This window comes from Rhipicephalus sanguineus, chromosome 11 (genome assembly GCF_013339695.2).
Source record: "Rhipicephalus sanguineus isolate Rsan-2018 chromosome 11, BIME_Rsan_1.4, whole genome shotgun sequence".
Lineage (NCBI taxonomy): Eukaryota > Metazoa > Arthropoda > Arachnida > Ixodida > Ixodidae > Rhipicephalus > Rhipicephalus sanguineus.
In genome coordinates this window covers 113,558,967-113,583,312 of record NC_051186.1, presented here as the reverse complement: position 1 = coordinate 113,583,312, position 24,346 = coordinate 113,558,967, and positions in this window count along the sequence as shown.

Genomic DNA, 24,346 nt, shown 5'->3' with positions numbered 1-24,346 from the left:
AGATTAACGGACCACGAGTTATGATACTTCATTGAAAAAAGAATGATTGAAATGATGAAGCAATTCGCATGTTAGAAATATGCGTGATACGGGGAACTAAGACATTTTTAGTCTTAAGCAACGAATGCGGATTAATCGAAGGCTGTATGGTGCGATGCAAAATAGTATGTCTATATGAATCGCACTTATGCATATCTAACCGAATTTTAACACATTTAAGCATACTTACCTTCTATAAATTATTTGTCCACATCTGCAGCACTTTGATTACTTCTTTGCATCGACTTCATTAATGCCATTCTCGTAGATGTCTCCGGTATTTCTAAGAACCAGAAAAACTCATTCTAAAAAGAGCTTTAAAAATTTTTAAGCCTCAGTCACCCAGCTCACTGATATACGGAGCATTATGCTCGAACACTTTGCAACCTTTCATTCTTAATCACCCAAGACCTCAAGTGTCACCATCATTACAATAAACCTTTTCAAATGGGGAAAACTTTGCAACATTTCAATCGTAATCACTCAAGACCTCAAGTGTCAGAAACATTGCAATCATCGATTTCATTATGCTCTAAAACTTTACAACCTTACATTCGTAACCACCCAAGACCTCAAGTGTACCATCATTACGATCATCATTCATTTTCATTAGCTCGAAAACTGTGCAACCTTGCATTTGTAATCACCGAAGACCTCAAGTGTCACCATCATTAAAATAATCTTTTTCAATATGGTTGAAAACTTTGCAACATTTCATTCGTAATCAATCAATACCTCAAGCGTCAGATACATTGCATCATCGTTATCATTATGCTCTAAAACTTTACAACCTTTCATTCGTAACCACCAAAGACCTCAAGTGTACCATCATCACGATCATCATTTTCATTAGCTCGAAAACTGTGCAACCTTTCATTCGTAATCACACAAGACCTCAAGTGTCACCATCATTACAATAATCCTTTTCAATATGGTTGAAAACTTCGCAACATTTCATTCGTAATTACTCAAGACCTCAAGCGTCACAAACATTGCAATCATCGTTTTCATTTTGCTCTAAAACTCTACAACCTTTCATTCGTAACTACCCAAGACCTCAAGTGTACCATCATTACAATCATAATTTTCATTATGCTCAAAAACAGTGCAACCTTTCATTCGTAATCACCCAAGACATCAATTGTTACCACCATTACAATAATCCTTTTCAATATGGTTGAAAACTTTGCAACATTTCATTTGTAATCATTTAGGACCTCAACTGTCAGAAACATTGCAATCATCGATTTCAATATGCTATAACACTGTACAACCTTTATTCGCAACCACCCAAGACGTGAAGTGTCTCCATCATTACAACCATCCTTTTCATTATGCTCGAAAACAGTGCAACCTTTCATTCGTAATCACTCAAGAACTCAAGTGTCAGAAACATTGCAATCATCGAATTCATTATGCTCTAAAACTTTACAACGTTGCATTCGTAATTACACAAGACCTCACGTGTCACCATCATTGCAATCAACCTTTTCATTATGCTCGAAAATTTTTGCAACAATTCATCAGTCATCACGCAACACCTGAAGTGTCACCATCATTACAATCATCATTTTCAGCGTATTTTTTCTCTCCACGTCTCCACGAAGGTCTCGGAAATCTTCAATTTCTCTTTATTGCGCGAGCGGATTTCAGTTAACACCTTCAAACACCATAACATCAGCTATCAATAAAGTCGCTGTCGTTCTCGGCTTTGCTCGGCGTTCCTCTAAATGACCACCTTTTGTAGAAATGACCACCGTATGTCCTTCGCATAACGTGTCCGGCCCTGGTCGGCTTATTTCACTTCATATCACCTAATAGATCAGCTACGCGTGATTATTGTTACACACATTTCACTGTCTTCTGACGCCTTGATGTTGTACCTACCGTTCCATTGCGCGTTGCATTGCCTTTAATGTTTTATGGGGTAGTTCTTATCGTCGAAGCTTCAGCGCCTATTGGAAGAACTGAAAATTTTCAGTGCTTCTGTAATTCTCTCGTAAGCAACACTGGCAAATACATGTCAATATTTGATAACGTTTGCCATATGCTGTCCTGGCCAACCATATCGTTGCGTGAATTTCATTTTCCTGAGTAGGATCCCCTGTTAGCCATTGACCAACGCCTACATAATCTACAGAATCAAACGCTTGTTTGCCAATAAGGCATTCTTTTTTTTTCCAAGGCCATTAATAAATACTTTTGTCTGCAGCTTATTTACTCATAGCCCTATTTTGTAATCAAGGGTACAAAGTAAGATGCGAATATTGCGATATAATATCCGTTAACTTATCTTGATGTTGATTGCTCAGTGGAATTATTTCAATAATTATAGTAATGCTACGAACAGCATCGCGGAGATTGTGTCTCCTTGTTTGACACCTTTTGTCGGCCGCACTTTCACTTCCATTCTTGTGGAGCATTAGTGCTCCTGTGAAGTACTTGTATATGTTTTTTTTTGTTTTGTTTTTTTCAAATCAAATCTTTATTTTGCATATTATGGTTACAGGGTTAAGGATATACAGAAGATGTACAGAAGATATACAGAAGATATACAGATATGTTAGCTGAGGTAGTCATATGATTAAAGTGCTCCTTAAACACGTAACACCTAGAAGGCTATTTTGATCTCCAGTGAGTCTAATGCATTTCGTAGTCTATAGAAGCTACATAAAGACGTTTGTTGTATTGACGAAATGTTTTCTTGCCTGCGTGATCACGTGGCAATGATTCATTGCAGAGAACCCTATTACGTTTTTACGTGCTCTCTAGGCTGGTTCAAATGCAGCGTTTATTTTATGCTGCTTGAAATTTCCTTCTTTTATGTTTTGTATACTATTGGAGATCAGGGGTGGCTTGTAGCTCTTTAAATCTTGAATATTTCACTTCTTCTGTGTTATTATAATGCTTCGCCTTTTTGAACTCACTGACACATTTATTTTTTGAAACATTGACTTTCGAGCGTTCCGAGTATCGGTAGTATGATTTATAATGCACATTTTTTTTTATAATTCGACTGTTCTACCATCATCTACATCCGTTTCTTCCACGGGGCATAACTCCTGTATCTCAGATGCACAAGCCACCGCAGACAACCACCTGATCTCGCTTCCTTAACGCCAGAGCTATGCACGGGGAATTTAGTCTTAAAATCAAGCGTTATTTTTTAAAAAGGAGCAAAGCAATATCCATCTCATATGTGGCTTTTATAAGGTATTACAAATTGCTTGATCCAATAGACATGCTACCACTCGCGCAAGTATTTAATTGGTTGATGACCAGGTCGATATAAATACCTACCTCAGTCCTTAAGCACTCGGAGTATGTCAACTGTAATTTTTAAGCCAGATATAATATTGAACTAATAGTGCGAGGCGCAAGTTATATCGAGTATTTTTTTCACGTTATTGGATAGCCATCTCATCATCGCTTTGCGGGTGTTCATGCATCTTGCCGGGAGCACTACAGCACTTCTTCAGTGGCATCGCTTTCCTAAGTAGATAGCTGTGATGTGATTGCCGCGTAGCAAAAACGCACGGGTTTCCTAACTCGAGAGATTAGGCCATAGCAACACTACTGCGCAAGCTGGACTGCAGGTAATGTCCTTGTGCTTCATACAAGGAACAAAGCAACACCATCGGTGTGAGTACCCTTGTAGCCTCCCTGCTTAACAACCCATTTCTATTTAAACACTCACACGCACCAACTACTATCCCGTGCCACGGGACGCAAGCTGGCAAAATAAGGATCCTCCTGCAATCGCCGTCATAGCTACGACTGGTGCACTGCAGTGTCCAGCATTGTATAAACCTCACCAGTTCTGCAGAATCAGTGGAAGTTAGTACAGATAGGAAAAAGCATGGTCTACCTTTTCGTAGTAAAAGCCTCCACGAAAACCTGTGCAGTTTGCAACAAACCAGGAAAAAATACTTTACCTTCATTCTTCCTCTATCTTATCAAAAAATGATAAGATAGCTGCTGACCAAATTGCACTGACACGTTGTTAGCGATCGGTCAAAGTACTTACCCATGCTCATGGTATCCATCAGAAACTCACGCTGAGAAATGCAAATTAGGCCGCAATTTTCGACAATACGAGCTGCTGTGCGAAGGCAACTATTTTGTCAATTATTTAAATGATGAGCTGCAAGTCTTACACGTTTCGCTAGAAATTTAAGCCTTTTTATTTTCTCTACGATTCTATCATGCGAAGCGTCATTCCTTCCTAACTTCCACTATGTGCAAACACCATCCTCACACGTACCTGTAAGAGAAAAAAAATGTTTTTATGGTTTTTAAACAATTAATGAGAATTGAAAGATCTTTACACTTAAACAAATGCCGATTATTACGATACTGCCTGCGTTGAAATGCCACCTCAACTGCATGCTTGATTTCTTTAGCGATATATATCATAGTGAATAACCTGAGCGAGACAGGTATCTACATACTTGCGGTCTAGTTTTTATTTATTTTTATTATTTCAACATTTGTTATCGTCTACATTTTTTCCTTGTTCTTTATTGTTGTTATTCTTACTCCCTTTTTATTTCCTACTTTGTCGCCGCATATTACACCAAACAACAACGTGATATAAAGAGGCTATGTTTTTGTTTTCTCGCCTTATCACACAAGTTTCAGTAATATTGTAGAGCTCGTAGCGGTGCGCTTGGTAACTTGAGTAAGGTAAAAAATTCAAAGCCTCTCCAATACAGTGAAGACGGACGCCAGCGAAGCTAGCGGCTGCAGCTGCATATTCGGCAGCTGCATATCGACTGTGGGGTGTTGAATTCAAGAGCTTGAGATAACATGGCCAAGGAAGATCCGCTTGTGGACACCAAACTCACACTTGTCCGTGTTCCCCAATACTCCATGCTATGCTAGGCGCTGAAAGATTCCAAGCTATGCTAGGCGCTAATCCCGTGAACTGCTTGCGATATGTACTTCGTCGAGGTTTGCCGGACACAACTTGAAGCCGTGGAAAACGACGTTGATAAAGTGCTGGAACTTCTGAGTTTCACAAGACAAACGCCATGCGGAGGAACTCAACCAGGCCGAAATGTCTTGCTATCGACGTATTCGGGATCTATTCTGGAGCCGTGGATGTTTTATAATAGGCTCGTATGAGGCAACTTTAGAGAAAATCGTCGCACCGTGCGCGTTGATAGTGACATCATGAATGCGAAGTACCGGGTGGCAGTCCGGCACAGTTGCTGGGTTGAGGGCTCGACAATTCCCGCAGGGCCACCAGTCTTCTGCAGAAAACGTCGGCACCATGTGCAATAGGGATGCCCAAGAATAGCGGACCCGTGGATTATGCCGAGCTCGGGCATGCTGTCGAACCTCTGTCGGGCTACTTGCAGCTTCTAGGGGGACAGGTGGCGAGGGCGTACGTAAACTGTTGGGCCTGTGGAGGCGATCTGTTGACAGATCTTCTGTTTGACGGCGACGCCAGTTTGTTCCGGCCACGTTATCTCGGAGAACTCGCGAAAAATTGCCGTATAAACAGGGCGGTGCCCTGCGGTACCTCAAGCGTAGGGCAAATGGGCGGATGCTTGAAGGCCATTCATGCACCTCTGAATTTGAGACGGAATCTTCAATACGCCTGTTGTGTACGTCTACAAGCTGTCCGAAGTTACCCAACAAGACAGCTCCAAGGATAAGAAGCCTTACATCAGCCACCACAAAAATCCACCGCAATGCGCTGTTGAGACACAGGACTACCGAGAAAGACCAGCACCCGTACGTCCGTATGATTGTTCACATCTTGCAGCGGTGACGCACACGGACATACGTTGCAGACGAAGAGCATGCAGCACTGGTAGACATTGCAATGTGAAATTCGTTGGCTGCATCTCTATCGACGAGCTATCAGTTACCGACAGTTTTTCTTGTGAAAGAACTATCGTCACGTGCGTGTGGTGGTGGAGGTGGTGGCAGTATGGAATAAGGCAGGAGTGCAGAGCACGGTTCGGGCTAATCAAGCACGGCAGTCTGGCGCCGTTGTCGCACCAAGAACGAAGCCGCAGGATGATGAAAAATACGACTTTTATATGCTTCTTATGAAGAAAAATGCACAGCATTTGTATTCACCAAGAAAATGACACTCTATTGATGTAACAGGCATTTGCACGATCTCCCTCCAGGATCTTCAAGACCACTGGGGCTCCACGTGGCTTGGCCGGACAGTGGAAAGCGCCCTCATCTTCTGCCGGGTTCCCGCACCGGCCGCAGTAGATACCGCGCTGTTTTTGAGGAAGAGGTTTTCCTACGGCTGCGCAAGTCCGAAAACACCGCGCGGGGATTCGAGAGGCAGACTTAACATCACTGGAAATCTGTGGACCTGGAGGCCCGTATTCCGGCGGCGCTGTTTAAAGCCTGTCTGCACCACCGGCGCACTCCCGATGCCTAGAGGACGTTCCGAACGATCATCATCCATAAGAAGGGTGACACCGAGGTCCCGAGCAAATGGCGACCCATAGCCCTAGGGAGCACAGCGGCGAAACTCTACGCCAAGTGCCTCGCTGCACGCCTCCAAGCTTGGAGGCTTGCAGCAAGGCACTTGTAAGCGAGGCATTGTACAGCACGGCGTGCTGTCCAAAGGGGCTTCTTACAATTAGACGGGGCCCTTGAATTAAACTACATACACCAGCACCGACTAGACGCTGCCCGGTCCATATGCTCCGACGTCTGTGCGGCGCTCTTCGATTTCACCAGCGCTTACGTCATCAGACCCTTCTGGACGCCCTTAGAGGTTCCGGCGCCGGCGATAACTTCACGGATCTGATAGCCGACCTCTATCACGGTAGCGCACGGTCATCGTCGCCGCTGAGGGGGTCACCGAGCCAGTTCCCATCCTGGCTGGTCTGCGTTAGGCCTGCCCTCCTGCTCTTTTCTGGATACTTTCAGGTTTGCTGTTTGCTGAATACTTTGGATAATTCGACATCCGGTCAATTCGGACATTTTTTTTCGGCCCTGTGAAATCAAAATTAATGAATGTTTAGTGTATAAAAATGAGAGCCGTCAAGTAACTCATTCAATCCATTCTAAGACTGCCATGGGCACACCACAGAAACAAAAGACAGCAGAAGAGAAGCTTGTATACAATGCTCGACGAAGGGAACAAATTTGTCTTGCCGAAAATTGTCGCGCAGCCAATCACGCTCTACCGCACTGTGGTCTTGTGACGGCGCCAAGTTGCTCATTGCTTGGGTCACCAATGGCCCGTACTTGCCAGTGGTGATGAGGCGAAGCGTGAGGCTTGAAGTCTCGGTACCAACTAATTAATTTTCTTTGTCCAGCCCCTTCACTGTTCACCGGGAGCCGGTGCCCCTTTTTTCCTTTCTACTCGGCTCCTCTGTTGTCACAGTGGAGAGGGAGCAAGGAAATGTAGTTTTGTCGTTCAGGGTTGTCACGCTTGCAGCGCGTCGCCTAGATAGCGGCGCACTTATAGTTGACCACAAAGCAAAACTACAATGGCGGACTGATAACGCTACCGCGTTCTATTCTTAAAGGTGCAGCTTAGGCGTCCTTCAGTTTTTGTTTATACATCAGTACGCATCTTAGTCGAAAACGCAGGAAGTATTACTGCGTGCGTTTTGTAAAATTTATTCGTGCTGCCATTTTATTAATGGCAGCAAACTACTTCTCAATAGGGTAACAATGATTAGGTAGCACTATATAAAATGTAATTTTTTACACGGAACATGGCATACGATGTAGTTTACAGTTAGTTGCTCGGCATTCCTGACGTTTTAGCCTTAATACAAAATTTATCTTACCTTGATATAAACCACAGGGGCAATAACGCTCATACACTACTACCAGACTCCTTACAGAACAGTTTTCACCACGCCTTGACAGTGGTCGACAACGTCCAATTTGGAGGTCTTGAGACAAGCAACACGTCCCATCGCGGCAGACTGTCGTCGCGTCGCACAGCTGGTTCACGTGTCTTATCTATAGGTAAGGCGATAAAACATGAACACTACAATGTAATGATGACACAAGAGCTTTACCAGTTTTACACGTGTGTGCTACCTACATTACCTACATGGTTTCCTCAGAAATCTACCTTGCGAAACATAACTGACATCCTTCATTCATCAGCTTCACGTCACTTTAGATTGTCGGTCACTAACCGATTGTATTTTTCTCGACTTTTCGCAGGCTTTCGATAAAGTAAGTCATAAATTACTTCTCATAAAGCTGAAACAACTAAACCTTGATAACATCAATATATGGATACAACTTTTCCTACTTAACCGCACGCAGTTTGTAACCGCCAATGGCTGATATTCTGCATCTCGCGCTGCTCACTCTGGCGTACCGCAGGGTTCCGTCTTATATCCCCTTTTGTTTCTAATTTACGTTAATGATTTACCTCTTTGTGTTCCTTCTAACATAAAACTATTTGCGGATGATTGTGTTGTTTTCCGCGAAATTTACAGCCTGAACGACGTCACTACCCTTCAAAATGACATTGACTCCATCTTTAACTGGTGCACGACTTGGCAAATCAAACTAAATACTTCCAAATGTAAGGTATTGCGTGTTTCCCGAAAATCATTTTCTTCTGCTACCTACTTACTTAACAACATTCCACTCGAACCAGTCACCTCTTACCGCCATCTAGGCGTACACATCACCACTTCTTGAAGCTGGTCAATCCACATCCGCACCATTATTAATAATGCAAGTCGCATGCTTGGGTACATTCGCCGCAACTTCTCCTCCGCACCTGTCTCACTTAAACTACTAATGTACAAGACGCTACATTGTAGCAAGTTAGAATACGCCGCTGTGGTGTGGGATCCGAGTTCAGATACTCTAATCACTGCTCTTGAATTAATCCAAAATAATTCTGCTCGTTTCATTCTTCACAACTACAGCCGTCACGCTAGCATTACTACCATTAAGAACTCACTCGAACTGCCGTCTCTTTCCTCTCGTCGCATGCTTTTCCGCCTCTGTCTATTTCACAAAATTTATCATTATATTCCAACTCTTCGCGACTCACTTATTTTTCCGCCTTCTTACGTATCAACTATAATTGATCATTCTAATAAAGTTGGTGTTATGTCATGCCTAACCAAAACATGCAGTGATTCATTTATCCCCAGAACATCTGCAGACTGGACACGCCTTCCCGGATCTGTGGCCATCATGACCGATCATCGCTTGTTTCGTTCTGCACTAGCTATCATTGTATAACGAACACACCAACTTACCTGTTCTCTTTGTACACAACGTTTATATTTTAGCTAACATTGTACGAGTAAAGAATATCATGTTTCACCCCCCTTTATAATGCCTTTGGACCGGAGGGTATTACGAAAGAAGATAGTAAAATAAAATAAAAACCTGTATAGTGGGACGTATTCAGTTCTGCAGAATATACATTGAAGCCAACACAAGCATTGGTGGCGACATTTTACTGTCTTGAATATTCAGTGTAGTTGTGATGATGGGTTCGTAGGCCCTCAGACACAAAGTCAGGGACAAGAAAATATTTATACACAACACTGATCAAAATACAAATACATACACATGCACTTGATGGACACTAATGTGCACAAGTACTCATCCCTAAAGCCTCAGTCCTAGCAGTCCTATACGTCTACGCGAGTATCCGCGCGTTCTGCCTAATACCGAGTCGATGGTTCCGTAGACGCCACTCACGGTACCGAAGACCGCGTAGCTGACGCACGCTCGCAGCACGAGAGGCACGACGAGCCGTCGAAGTGGCAGACCCATTTTCCGAGATGCTCGCTCAGGACCCACTGGACCACGATGCACCCGGAGTAGCACCGAGCCCCCTCAGCATTCGGTAGTGTCGGACCACAATACGTGGCACCAGGACCACGCCCTCAGAAACGGTAGCGCCGTACCCCAGCAGCCTAGCAGCCTCAGCACCATGGGCCGACTCGGTAGCTGGCTGGTCTCGGACACACCATCTGACACACCATCAGTAGCTTGGCCGGGCCCGATCGCACGTCCACCGCAGGAACATGCCGCAAGGCCTCGCCTGGGACACCCGTTCGCCACAGGGAACGCCAGGCTCGTCCCAACTGGTCTGGTGGCCCCCAGCTCGCGGATCGAACGAACTGCTTCTTGCTCGATTGCTGGCCACACACGCTTTCTCCGTCGCCGTTCTCAAGATCACGCGCTTGACATTGGCCTCTCTCGCGCGCACTCCGTCGTCTTCTTCAGTTTCGTTTTCGCTTGTTAATAACACCTTCTTACTACAGCAGTATTACGACCATAAAGTGAAGTTATTATATCAAAATCAAGTTGTCGTCTGTGAGGAGCGATCCCGAACCTTTCGTAATACGTGTGCATCGGACTAGCGACTGTGTTCTGGTGGCACCTGTTTTTCCGTGGAATTTCGGTACTATATCTAATCATGAGAGGATAAGTCACACCCTTGGCCATGGCGATATATCGAACATTTTCCTTGCTCGATGGCTTCCCATAATGCGCCATACATTAGGCTACGAAGGATCAAAGGTTACTGGTTAGGAGAGAGCTGGCATTGTTAGCCGGATGTCTGGCCCCCATTTTAAGTTGTCGTTGCATTATTCACAGCGGCTACATTTCAATTCGGTGAATGTAGCGCTGAAAATAGTGCCGTTACTGTTCAATGCAGTGTTGCCTACAGGTAAGTCCAGCGTTACCTGTAGGCAACATCTGAGACGCAAAATCAGGCATCAGGCTGACGGTTACTAAGAAAACCTGCTGGGCCCAGGTGAAGAAATAAACTACTTCATGATTGCTGCCAAGTGTGCTCAAAGTCTCCTTAGGGATATAGAAGCCTTAGCACATCCACTATAATGAATTACTTGTTTGTTAGGGTGTGTCATACTTTCAACAATGCTAATTGTACAGAAAAAGAGCGACGGAATCTCTGGACATATCATAAATTGGGGGACCCTTAAGCTTCGCCTTTAAGAGTTGAACGCGATAGCGAAATCCGGCCCCTAGTGCGCACTACAACCACTAAGTGCATACTTATTAATGTGTATTGTTAGACACACACACACACCCACAGACACACACGCGCGCGTGGGCGATGTATCGGTAGTAATGGTACAGGTTTTCGATCTAAAGCATTTCCCTGTGCAAGAGTCGAGACATATTTCTGACAGTGCCTCACAGATGCAGCACACTATCTAACGTTTGCTGTTTGCTTGATCAACGCCTCCTCCAGAAAGCAGGCGTTGGCTTTAGATGTTTTCCGCTAGATGGTCATAGTTATCCATTTTTGGAGCTGTTTGAAAGTTCGTGTGGGTTTTTAGCGGTGATGGCTGCACTATCCCGGCTTTTATCGAAGCATGGCGTCGCGCAAAAAAACGTAGTTTGATGGCTCGCCAATGCACCATATATATATATATATATATATATATATATATATATATATATATATATATATATATATATATATATATATATATATATATATATATAGATGTATATATATATATATATATATATATATATATATATATATATATATATATATATATATATATATAGAAACCACAAATAAAAATACTTCAGAAGAAACAAATTTGAATTGCGCAGCCCGTCTGCAGTGCGTTGCCTTAAACAATCACGCCATGCGCGATTCGTTATCCAGGATTCTAGCGGCAGTTCACAAACGCGCGTGGTGCTGAGTGAAATGCAAGGGATGCCACAGGTGCCGAAATTAAAGTTATGCGAGACGCGGGCCATGCTGCATCGTTGCCCGCGTTGCGTTTGCGCCGTATCGCTGGCGACTGGAGTCGGTTAGGGAAAAAGAACGCCACGTGGCTGATGGTGGCGCGAACTACTGGGAACTATTCGGCTACTGTAGGCGTATGCCATAGGAGGGAAGGAACGAGACGGCTGAACCGCAATCGCAGTACATATCAGATAGTTGTGTCGAAAATCAACGCGCGCAGGGAACGCAAATGAAAATTTATATCTGCGCTAAGGTCGCGACACCGGAAACGAAGTGAACAGGACGATCGCAGACTAACAACTGGTTTATTGAAACATACACCACCCTTACGAAACAAATTAAGCGCGTCCGCAATGACAGTCATGACCACGTGACAGGTTCAAGAACCCCCAAGACTCCTATCTACTAAAAAGTAAATCACGCTCTTTTCTGGAAAGCGCACGGATGTGGCGCTTACGCACTATCAGGCCCGTGCCGGCACTTATCAAGCCGTATCACGCCTAGCCATACAAGATGCCTCCAAGATTTCTCTAGCTCTTTCGCTTCTGGCTCGCCCTATCACCCGGGTGCTTCGATGTACAGGGTACATGCGCACGTCTGTGCTTAACATCACATCCTTCTTTGTTAACTTTGCTCGCGTTGGACATGGCCCACAAACGCGATAACTTGCAAGGCGCTGAAAAAACCATATCGACCCCGTATCTTCCCGCCACCTTTTTAATGCCGTGCGACACCTTGTGTATGCACGGCACCACTTCAAACTTCCGCCTTTCACTCTTCTCCGATTCTTTTCCTTCATTTCATTTTACATTTCCGTCAGCGGCCGTGGTACGGCAGCCAATGACCCTTAAAAGTGATTCTGCTACAGCCTGAAGCAGCGTCTGCGGGAAACGTGCAATTCGGAGACGACTTACCTGTGAAGAGAAAGTATCTTTGACATTGTGGTGACATGACTTGGTTAAAGATGACCTAAAGCATGACACCGCCATTCCCCTCTTCACAAGCTTCGAGTGAGAGGAATCGAAAAGCAATAGGGCCTTGTTCGTGCGTGGCGAGTACGACCAGCACAAGTGTTTGCTGTCTTAGAAAAACAACTTTAAAGCTAAGAACTGCAGAGATGCATTGTCCGGCAATTCGAAAGTAACATTCAACGTACTTGCTGTGGATTTAAAAGACTGAAGAATGCGCTTCGCTATCTCTTCAAGGTCATAGTTAGAGTCAGTTTTTACAAGTATTAAAAAGACATCTACATATCCACAGACGCGAACAATGTAATCGTCAGTAAGCACACGGAACAACTTACAATCTATATCAGCTAAATATATCTCAGCGAGCACTGGCGCCATGCAAGACCGTTTGCATATGCCTCGTTTTTGTACGTAAATGCTCTCCTGGAAACTCGCAATCGTAGAGGTAAGGTAGGTCTCCAGCAATTCGAGGAATCCGCCTATCGAGACACCACCCGAGTTCTGGAACGCCACCGCACCAGAACGTTCAATACAATTGCGAACTGAACTGCCTTGAAAAGGTCCTCGTGGGTAATCGAGTAGAAAATCTCCTCAATGCCAATCGAAAAGCCGAACTTCGCTCCTGGTATACTATCTTGGAGCAGCCCCACTAGTCGTTCTGAACTCGCGATCTTGTACGGGTCCTCAGGGGCCAGCCCCGTAAGCTGCCTCTGCAGGTATCAGCTAACAGTCGCCTGCCATGTTCCACGCTCCCTAGCAATGGCTCGGAAGGGAAAATCCACCTTATGGCTTTTTGCACTGAAGAATACGGTGAGCGCATGAACCTTGTTGTTCTTCACCTCCTTCCTTATCCGGTCGAGTTTTAAATCTTCCAGCAACGCCACTGGCTTCTTTTTTGCTTTTGGCGGTTTCACATTCGAAATCCGAAAGTTCTTCACAGCGGCTAGGGCCTTGTCTTCAAAGAGCCCCTGGGGCATGACTACAAAGCTTCCGTCCTTGTCCGCCAACATGAGTGCATGGCTTGAGTCCTTCATATATCGCGCTATTCTTCGCATCATGCGGGTGCCGTCCTCTTCTTGTAGCCGCTCTGCACGGTCTCTACGCATTCTTGACGACAACGCTCCCTTTCTTCGTTACAAGGGAACGCAAGCCGTGGCTTCCCATGCGACTGCCAGGCGCTGTCTTTCTTCTGCTGAGGTCGCGCGCTTTCCGGCTTTTTTCGCCGGCCAGAGGACGGCGCTGCAGGGTCTTGGGACCTAAAGTCCCTGGATATTTTCGGGGAAGTACCGTTTTTATTTTAACCGAGCCGCCACGCCGAGCACCCTCCTCTCCCGCCTTCCACCTCCCCGCTTCACAGGCCGTCGCCCGGGAAACGCGCGCGTTATCAGCGTGACATAGCATTCTTGATAATCAAGTGGCCCAAGCCGGATTATAGGGCCGGCGCCCTCACGGTGGCCGTTTGGGAGAGGATATAAATAAGGTTTGGACACTTGGGAGAGGCGGGTTGGACACTTCGGAGAGGATATGGAGGAGAGTGTCGCTACTTTCTATGTATTAAGGGACTTTATTGGGACCAAGTATTGGAACAACGCGAGCGCAATAGTCCGAGAGTGGCTTGCGATCTGGGCATGCGCACTGGTGGCTCACAAATTTTTGGGGTCAATTCTAAAATTCTCAAGTATTTCACCGGAATTGGAATGTGCGCCTGGGACTTTTGGTTGACATACAGAGTGTAGTCACCTATGCCCTTGCGCTTATCTCTTGAAGGCGAGGTTTGTACGTCTTGTGCTTTCACAGCAGCGTGCGTTCCATCTATAGATCGCACGAAGACCACTTCGCTCGCTGCAGCGGCCGCGTTTGCAAAAGGCGTGAGCTGCTAGCCGAAAGAGGCAGGGTAGGGGCCTGTTGAAGTATCAACTGTGAAATTTAGTTCGTGCTCGTCCACTGTACACCCGCGCGTTCTTTTGGTACGTCCTTCTGTGTGTTTGAGCAGCGTGCTGCACGCGTCGTTACTTTGACAATTGATAGTTCGCACTCTCCCTGTGTGTGTTCTTCTCCTGCGTCTTTGTGCTTGAACAGCGCGCAGCTAGTGTCGAGCTTTTCTGTCGCATTATTTGATTCGCCCTTGAGGCGAAACTGTGACTACCGCCGAGGTGAGCATGAAAAAGCGGAGCGCCGGGCGAACAATGCGCCTAACACCAACCCACTGCAGGAAACGCGTAGGGGACACTCTACGCACCATGTTTTCAAACGGAAGAAAAACATGTAAGAGCGCTGAAGCTGTCCCAACAAGAAAGTTCATTGAGTCTACAAAACCTGATAGAAGCGTTCCTGAGCGGCCTCGTTTCGCACGTGCGCTTCACTCCTGAGGCACCACGTTGTTTGTTACTATCGCGACGGCGCCATCAATACGTTGGATAGAACAGTCAAAATAGTAGGCAAGCTTCCCTAGATAGGAGCTTTCAGCTTGACCTATTGGTGTCGCATTGCGATGGCAATGGCGAGTGAAATGTGGCTAGGCGACACCGAGAAGATTGAGTTGGTGTTAGGCGTTATTTGTATTGTATTTGATTTTTGCTGGGCTCAGTAACTTTGGACTGAGTGTCCTTGACACTGTTCTTGCTGTGCTAATCTGTTCACCCTACAGTCTACGCAACTCGCAAGTAAAAAATATAAAACAATGCCGGCTTGAAGACTGTTGGCGGGCCCCTTTATGCAGCTTCCACGGGAATTTTTGCATTGTACAAAAGGCAGAAACACAAATACCGGGACGCTCCGATGCGGGCATTGCTCCCTTGTGTGCTGTCTGTGTTGCATAGTCCAAAATCCCATAGGCCAACATATAGTTTTTTTTTTCTTTGTCGGCCCTGGCGTTCAAAGGTTTTACATTTTTGAGTTGTAAACACTGTGACAGAGAACCAATGAGTCTGAAACAAAGTTATATCTCCGCGGCCAGTCACCAAGCCACACTCTGAATTGATGTTGCTACAAGGCTTCTTTCAACAGAGCGAAATTTCTACCAAATGCCGCTGAACAGCTAAGGAGACAATTCAGACTAAATAAAGTAAAGTAATCATTCTGTTGGCTACCCATTATTTTTCTTTTGTGAAAGGAGCAATTCCGTTTTTCTCGAGAAATGGCATTCTGAATCATGATTTAACCGCACTGTATTGTGTGGTGTTCTTGGGGGTTTTTTTCCTGTTCTATGGTGCTATGCATAAGGAATCGGCAGAGCATAATAAATCATGCATTGCTAACAGTATTGTTTTTCTCATTTCGTGTTGTGTGAGTAGTTTCCACTGTCTATTACATTTCTGTTAACATCAAACTTCACAGAGTGTGCACTTACCAAATGTTCAGGAATGAGAAAACGAGGAAATTGGGAGGCGTACCCAGTCTGAAAGCGTGATAGCATGATCATTTATATATTCTACTATTGTTTTACTTTTTGCACTATCCTCATTTGAACATGTTCAACAGTAGATGTAGGATTACCTAAATGACATTCTTAGAATAACGAATAACACCACTACGTCTAATTGAACAGGCCGCTTCAAGTGCAATTTGCATCCTGTTACAGAATTTTGCACCGTGTCCTTGCAAATATATAGTTGCCTGGACAATGATACAGAATTACCGTGGTTATTGAAAGGCTACTTCGAAAGCTTTCGCATTATTATATCGAAAAGAATTATAGAAGACGCTGTGGCGAATAGTAATCTCTCATGATGCAGATTTGAGGACTTATACCGGAATCCATCGCCATTTCGGAAACTTAATTTTCTATTTCTGGGGCCAATATTTCTGCTCTAAAGCTTGGAAAGTGTGCATTAATTCCGCACTCGTAATTTTTCTTCTTTCGTCTTCGTTACGGTAAGCGTTCAATTGATTTTTGCATCCTACCCGCCATGGGGGTCCTGTGGTTATGGTGCTTAACTGCTTACCTTCAGGTCGCGGGATCGAATTCCGGCCGCGGCGGCCGCATTTTCGATGGACGCAAAAATGCTGAGGCCCGTGTGATTAGATTTAGTTACACGTTCAAGAACCCCAGGTGGTCGAAATTTCCGGAGCCCTCCAGTGCGGCGTCTCTCATAATCATATCTTGGTTTTGGAATGTAAAGCCCTAACAATTGTTATTATTTTTGAACCCTTATGACACAACGGAAGTTCATTTGCCATTTATAGTGCGCGCTGTTTGCTGTTGAGTATTACTGCCACTTGTACACCCGTGGGAAAAGTATGCGGGCCACGGGAGCGCGTGTCCAAGTGCATCGACGCGCCATGCACCGACGCGTCGCCGGTTGTGGAGAGGACCCGTAGAGCGGCGTTGTGCATGCGCGTCCCATGATCTATGCTGGCTTCAGAGTTCCCAGTTCCGCTTGTAACAAGCGGACTTGGGGTTCTTTTTTTGCCGAGGCCCTTGTAGAATTTTCTAGTTGATTGTCGAGTTTTATTTTTTTTACTTATTTGCGTTTATCCATCAAATATAGTTGTTTTAGTGGTCATCCCGTTCACAATTTCACGTTTGTCTTTCGCCAATAGCGCGTTTGTCGATGACCTTGAGTAGTTGAGTGTTGACGTCAAACATACTTTGGGGTAACCGACAAGTGACGTTAATCATGCACTGGAAAACGCGCATTCAACAAATAGGAGACTACTCTGGAGTCAATTGTGAAAAGTAAATATGTGCTTTCAGTCATAGTTGCGCATATGTTCGCTGTACAAAATCATTATTGATTTTTTCAACTGCCCTTCGTAACTGTGTGCCAGCTTTTGGTAGGCTTTTAAATTTTGAAGAATAGGAGAATTTATTAAATTACCGCTTTTTTATACTTCTTCGTGAAAGTCACGCCGCTTTTTGGGGCTTCTTTTTTATTCGTATTGCATTTTGCGCGAAAAACACGAACACGAAGGGAGGGACCACGAGTCGAGCGCAGTCCCTTCGTGTTCGTGTTTTTCGCGCAAAATGCAATCTGGAAAGCAATACCAACTCACCCAACGCTCAGTTCTTCTTTTGTCATGACTATTTGCTCGTTAGCTCAGTAGCATCTCCGAACTCTGGATGGCCTGTCCAGTAGTTTTGCCTGGCGAGGTTACTGTGCTTGTCGATTATGATTCAACCTTATGTCGCTTTCTCTGTTCATTCGCATTTTCAGTGTGTTTGCGCTGCGGCTGCGCTGGCTCGAGAGACCAGTGCGCATCGCTTTGTTTATTTCTCGTTTCTTCTTGTTCATTTTTGTTTTTTTGCAATCTATTTCCAGGCGCACTGCTTTCTCCGATGCCTTTCGATGACTCACGCAACATGACTTGTTTCTACCAACAACGTCGTATTCTCGTCAACCACGCCGATAGTTGCTGCGTCATATTGATGCATGGCATATCGAAGCACGATCAATAAGAAAAAACGGTGATGCGCACCGAACGCGCGAGCCAGCCCTGCCGTAGCCGCTAAGTAAAACAACGGTACTAGTGCGACAGAGCTGAGAAAGCGATACCCATTTCACGTTTAGTAGACGAGCACCGTAATCACATCAAACAAAGCTTCATGACAACAAGCACATATGATGCGAAACGCATGCGCATCGCTGCTCTTAGGGCCCTCTTCACAACAGGCGCCTCATTGATAGATAGCGCGTCGATGCGCTTTGGAACACGCTCCCATTGTCAGTATAATCTTGCTCTTGGGTGTACTGAGGTAATTGCACTTTGAGTTAATTAGGCAAAGTAGCAGGTCCACCAGCACTGCGCACTGAATTTTTATAAACGCACACTTTTCATTTTGAAATCTATTTTCTCTGTATATGTAACAGTAGCTGCCATGAACGAAAGAAGGAGAATTTTTCCGATGGGCTAGTTTCTTTCTTTGCCGCAACCATATGAATTCAATGGAGAGTCAGGCCAAAGAAGGCAAAGGGGAATGCAATTGTCGCATTTAACTCTGGTGTAGTAACTGTGACGTAAATTAAAATCAATGAAAGTAGACGAAAAGTTATGGCCTCTTCGCACTAGTGGTGAGGAGCCTGAAGAAAGAGCGCAGCTGGGTGGGCTTCCTTGTTTCTCTTTCTTTTTTTTACTCTCTTTCTTCTCCTTCTTTTTGGTCATCTTTATTTATTGCATGTCTTTCTTGCATTTGTTTGTTTCTATTTTTCTGTGTGTTTCTTTCTTTCTCTCTTTATTTCTTTCTCTTCCACTCCCTTTCTCTTTTTATTTCTCTTCCTTTTCTTTCTCTCTCTCTCTCCTTCGTTCCTTCTCTTTCTTTGACTCTTTATTTTATAGCCATAGCAATTATATGGACAGTCTCGCCTGGATTTTGCCGTCGCCGTCGCCGCCGTCATGCACCGTATATGTATAATTAACCCTTTCGGCCCTGGCGATATAAAAAGGACACGAATAAAGATTGCTATAAATTGTGACAGAAATTACTAAACAATTCAAAAATGTGTCTGTGGTATCTCCAATACACCTGTGCAAACATAGGTCGTAGTTCTTTCCATTATCGTCTTCCTCGGAAGTCTGCAATGTTGAAAACAAGACGGCGGAAGGTGCAAAAGACGACAAACCCCGCAACGAAATATTTGATGACATTTTACGGAATAACTATTTTTTCTGTAGCTATCGTAATTTTCTCTGTTGTTTCCAAAGTGCTTGACGGCTTATTTACAAACGGGGCTTTCCCTAACATTTCCGCTTAGGCCGCTGCACCGAAAAATCTTCATGTCCTAAATATAGGACACTAGGGCTTAGTGGTTGTGAGATCGTTGAATGCATTGCATGATGATACGGAGCCGTATAGCTTGTGTCTGTTTCCAATTTCTTGTTACTCTCCTTGGGAAATCAGCCTGCATTTCTTGCTAATTTGCAAGGGCGTGCCAACAGCGAGATTGTACATAATTGATCTGAATACGTTTGCTGCAGTGTAAGAATGGTGCATGAGAGGGCTTGAAGATAACGAGGATGAAGTGCAGTTCCATCATCTTACCCATGCAGGCACGGGCGACAATAATTGCGGTGCACCAAAGGAGGATTCGGCAACCTATTATGATATGAGATCTTACAAGGCGTCCAATAATTAGATAATGGCCATTCAAGAGCATTGAACTGCACTGTGTCACGAGTGCAAAAACATGATTTTGGAGCTTTGAAACGCAGTAACTAATATTGGTTGCTGGCATGCTAGCTTCACAACAATTTCAGCTGTAAACAGAGTAAAATAAATAGCAGTATCGAAATTGACCATATTTTCCTCCACAACCACTAAGCCCTGGTGTCCAATATATAGGACATGGCGCTATTTTTCTCGTACACTGATTGGATGCTTAGGAAAGATTATTTTCGTGATCTTGAGGTGATAAAAAAGCAATGTCAACAAGAAAAAAAAGTATCTACCCGTTAAAAAAATCAGGGCTGAAAGGGTTAAGTATATGTATATATATCAAAGTCCCAAAGAAAAATAATTCAGTAAAATGCTTCCGAAGCAAACCAGCGACCTCTCGCTCCGCAACATTTGACACTAACCACTACCCCAGAAAGCGCAGGTCCTTCAGGCAGCTAACGGCGAGCGTTATATACACACCCTTTACCGCTGGCAGGACTCAGAGACGGCAGGCGCTTATAAGCGTTTCTTCATTACCAGCGAGATGGCGCGAAGAGCGCGAAGGGCGGATTTAAAAGTCGTCGGCGAGCTCGCTCGCTTCTTCTTATATTTGTACAGGGAGAACCTTGCCCTTCCGCTGTCTGCTCGCGCGGTTTTCTCGTGGTGAGGGGAAGAGGGATGTTTCGAGCTTTCACCGTGATGTCCGCGCTCATGTTACGGAGCCTACGAAATTCACTCGAGTTCAAGGGACGCCGCTAAACGAACAAACAGAAGATGAGCGCGAACTATCAAGTGTCAGCTCGATACTTGAACCACGCAAGTTTCCTTCGCTGCTTCGGGCGCCTTTGCAACAGGAGCGCTGTTCAAACTGAAAGTATCCATTGGCGAGCCTCACATCGTATAGCATTAGTTTCTTGCTATCGCATTAATTGCTTCGCCCTTGAGGCGAAACTGTGAGTTTTTTCTTGTCTTATTCGTCTCTGTGGCTTTGTACGTCTTTCTCTATTCTTTCTATGCCTATTATTTTCTGTCTTTATTTCCTTTATTTCTTTCTACTTTTGCCTTTCTCTTTCTTTCTATCGCTTTCTGTCTGTCTCTCTCTTTTTCTCTTTTTTTTGTTTCTATCTCTATCTTTCTTTCACGTGTGTCACATGTCCCCTTCGCCGAACAGCTCTTTCGTTAACGGTCGCACTTCCTATACTCGGCAGTGGGGCTCGTCTACTTACTGGGGCGCCTACTCAGGTGTGGAGTTTTTTTGAAACACCAAACAACGGCGAGCTACAATAGCTTCACTGTTAAAACGCCCTTTCTGCCTGTGGAAGATTAACCCACGACCTTCGAATCAGCGTGCGATGCTCTACCAATTCAGCTACGATGGAAGGCGATTCCATCGGGCCTCAACAGTGTTAATAGCGCTGTGCTTGCCCCCTGCCGTTTAGAGAGTCCACTTTACACTGTTTACCATATACACTTGAAGCACTTGATTTGTTTATCGTCAAAAATCATATATAGTGCATTAGTATAAAACACTTGCCTGGGTTGGACCAGGAATTACAGTCCTGTTATTCGAGGTGCTGGCAGGCTGAAAGGAGGATAGCACAAGATTCAGAAATGAAGAACGCACAGAAGCACATGCTCTCAACTAATTGTTTGAAGAGCCCCTCAACAAGCCCTGCAAATAAAAAAATCACAGCATATCCACGGATTGAATGATGATGAATGGGGTGAAGCTCCGGAGGAAATAATCGGTAAACCGTGAAACTCATCCGTGAAATTGGCCCAGTACATTATATGAAGAGTGTGAAACACCGTGTATATATTAAACATCAAACTTTCATTGTACAGTTGGTTTACGTGGTCCCTTTATTATCACCGCTTTGTGATCGGTGAAATGCAGGGAAAGTGTCCGCTCCCGAGCGAAAGGAAAAGCGCGCCAAGAGCGAGCGCCTTGTCTGCCTCCATCCGGCGACTCCGAGGGAAAGAGAAGGCGCGCCAACAGCGAGCACCTTTTACGATCGCAGGCATTCAAGGACATGCGCCATTCGCATTATGGAAGCGCCATCTGTCATCTTTAAACAGCAACTCTAAAAAATACATGAAAACGCCATCTAGACAGCAGTTCATTAAACTAGTGCGCTGGATGGATGGATGCTATGAGCGTCCCCTTTATAACGGGGCGGTGACATGTCTGCCACCAGGCTCGACAGAAAAAAAAAAAAAGTTCCTTCTTTCAATGTTGGCCTAATACCTTATCTACATTGATTAAATCTATGTTATTATACAAAAAAAAATATAAATTCACGATCCATCTCTCTGCCTCTTAAGGCAGAATGACCTTAATTTCCCCCGTTCTTTATTTTTGTACTTTATTCTACTTTTCTGCCACCAATACTCTAACCGTCTCTTACTTATTTCTATCGCGGGCGTGTTGAGCTTTCCATTGTTGTCCCTAAAACCCAAGGCTTCATGTAGACTCGTGCCCACACGTATACCTCGGTGAATATCGCCTCATTCAATCAGCACATGTTCCATCGTTTCTTTAGTTCCCCCGCAGCATGTACAATGTTCTTCTTCGTTACTGAATCTCGCATTATAACTACGCGTTCTAAGGCAGCCCGACCTTGCTTCAAACAGCAAAGCGCTTTCCCCTTGAATTATGATAAAACCTTTCCCTCCTTATTTCCTTTTTTTTTCCTTTCGGTAGTTACTCAGAGCCGTCTTCTTTTGCATCGCTGTCATCCAATAAGTCCTCTCCGCCTCTCTGACCTTCCGCTTAATGCTCCTTGTTGGCCATATCGCCCACACTGCTAGCCGTATACTTACTGGTGAGCCTCCTAGTTCTTTTTTCTCCACTGCGTGTCAACGCTTTTTCTATACAAATACCTGAAAACCTTCTCTGCCCATCTACTCTTCTTCATTTTCTCAGCCTCTCCTCGAATCTCATTTTGCTCTGAGCTTCCCTCACTTCAAAGCCTGTCCATCCCATATCACCCTTTACAGCCTCAATTGTCGTCTTCCCGTGAGCGCCCAACGGGAGGCGGCCCACCGTCCTTTGATTTACATCCATTCCTGATTGTACCTCTGACTTCATGCACACCACTGAGTTCCCATATGTAAGCCCCGGGACCATCACACCCTTCCACAGCCCTCGAAGCACCTCGTACCTATTGTATCCCCATAAAGCTCTGTGCTTCATAATTGCAGCATTACTCTTTCCCTTTGCTACCGATGCTTTTTCTTGTACCCCCTCATTTACCCATACTCCGAGGTACTTGTACTCGCTTACCCTGGGTATTTTTGGCTCTGTATTATGACCGCATGGTTTTCGTGATCATTGAATACCTTCAATCAACATTTTGTTGCAATAAATCCTAGTCCTAGAGACTCACATTCCCTTCCGCATATATCTGCCAGTCGCTGTATATCCTCTTGACTGTCCGCAAATAAGACAATATCATCAGCATAAAATAGACCTGGGAGCTTCTGCTCAACCATCGTGCCGACCTGTTTGTGTGACAAATTAAATCCAATGTTGCTACCTTCTAGCGCTTTTTCCATCCTCACTATCTACAGCATGAATAACAGCGGGGACAAAGGACATCCCTGTCTCAGCCCTTTGCTAATTTCAACGCTGTCCTTGCTACTTATTCCTTCCCATTCTATACAAACTGTATTTTCTCGGTATATTTTCCTGAAAACCTGTATACAGTCGTCCCCTATGCCCACTTCTTTCAATATATCCCACAGAATTTCCTGATTAACGTTGTCATACGCCCCGATGATATCTAGATAAGCTACGTATAAGGGCCTGTTTTGGATTTTCGATATCTCTATACACTGGGTAAGAACAAACAGATTATCGTCTAACCGCCTGTTGATTCGAAATCCATTCTGAAGTTCTCCCAAAATATCATTTTGTTCTACCCACGCTTCTATTTTTTTATTTTACTGCCTGCATCGCCAACCTGTAAAGCACCGATGTAATGGTTAGCGGTCTATACGAGCGAATGTTATCCTTTTCTCCCCTGCCTTTATAGACTAAGTTCATTCTACATTTTCGCCAACTGTCTGGTATTTCCCTCTCCTGTAAGCACTTTTCTACGGCTTTCAGCAGTGCTTCTTTAGTTTTATGTCCGAGAAATACATGAAGAAATACGCTAAGAAATACATAAAACGTCATCTAGTGAGGAATTCATTAAACTAGAGCTGCCTACCTACATACTACTACTACTACTACTACAGAGGAGGAAACGACCCACACCCTAAGGAGCTTCACCCCTAAAATCAGGAGCGCAATATGCTCTCCTGGGGCGCCCGGCCCTTTCGGCAAAATTCGTGACGCCAGCATTCTGTTGACGTGACGTCAGTAGAAAATGGCCTCTCGATTGGTCCACATACGGGGGATATCAATTGTGAATTGTCTGCTACCATGGTTTACGATGCAGTCGTACATCCGTTCTGCTTTCTATCGCATGACTACAGCGCGCGATAGCAGCGGAGATAACAGCGTGTAGCAGAAAAGCG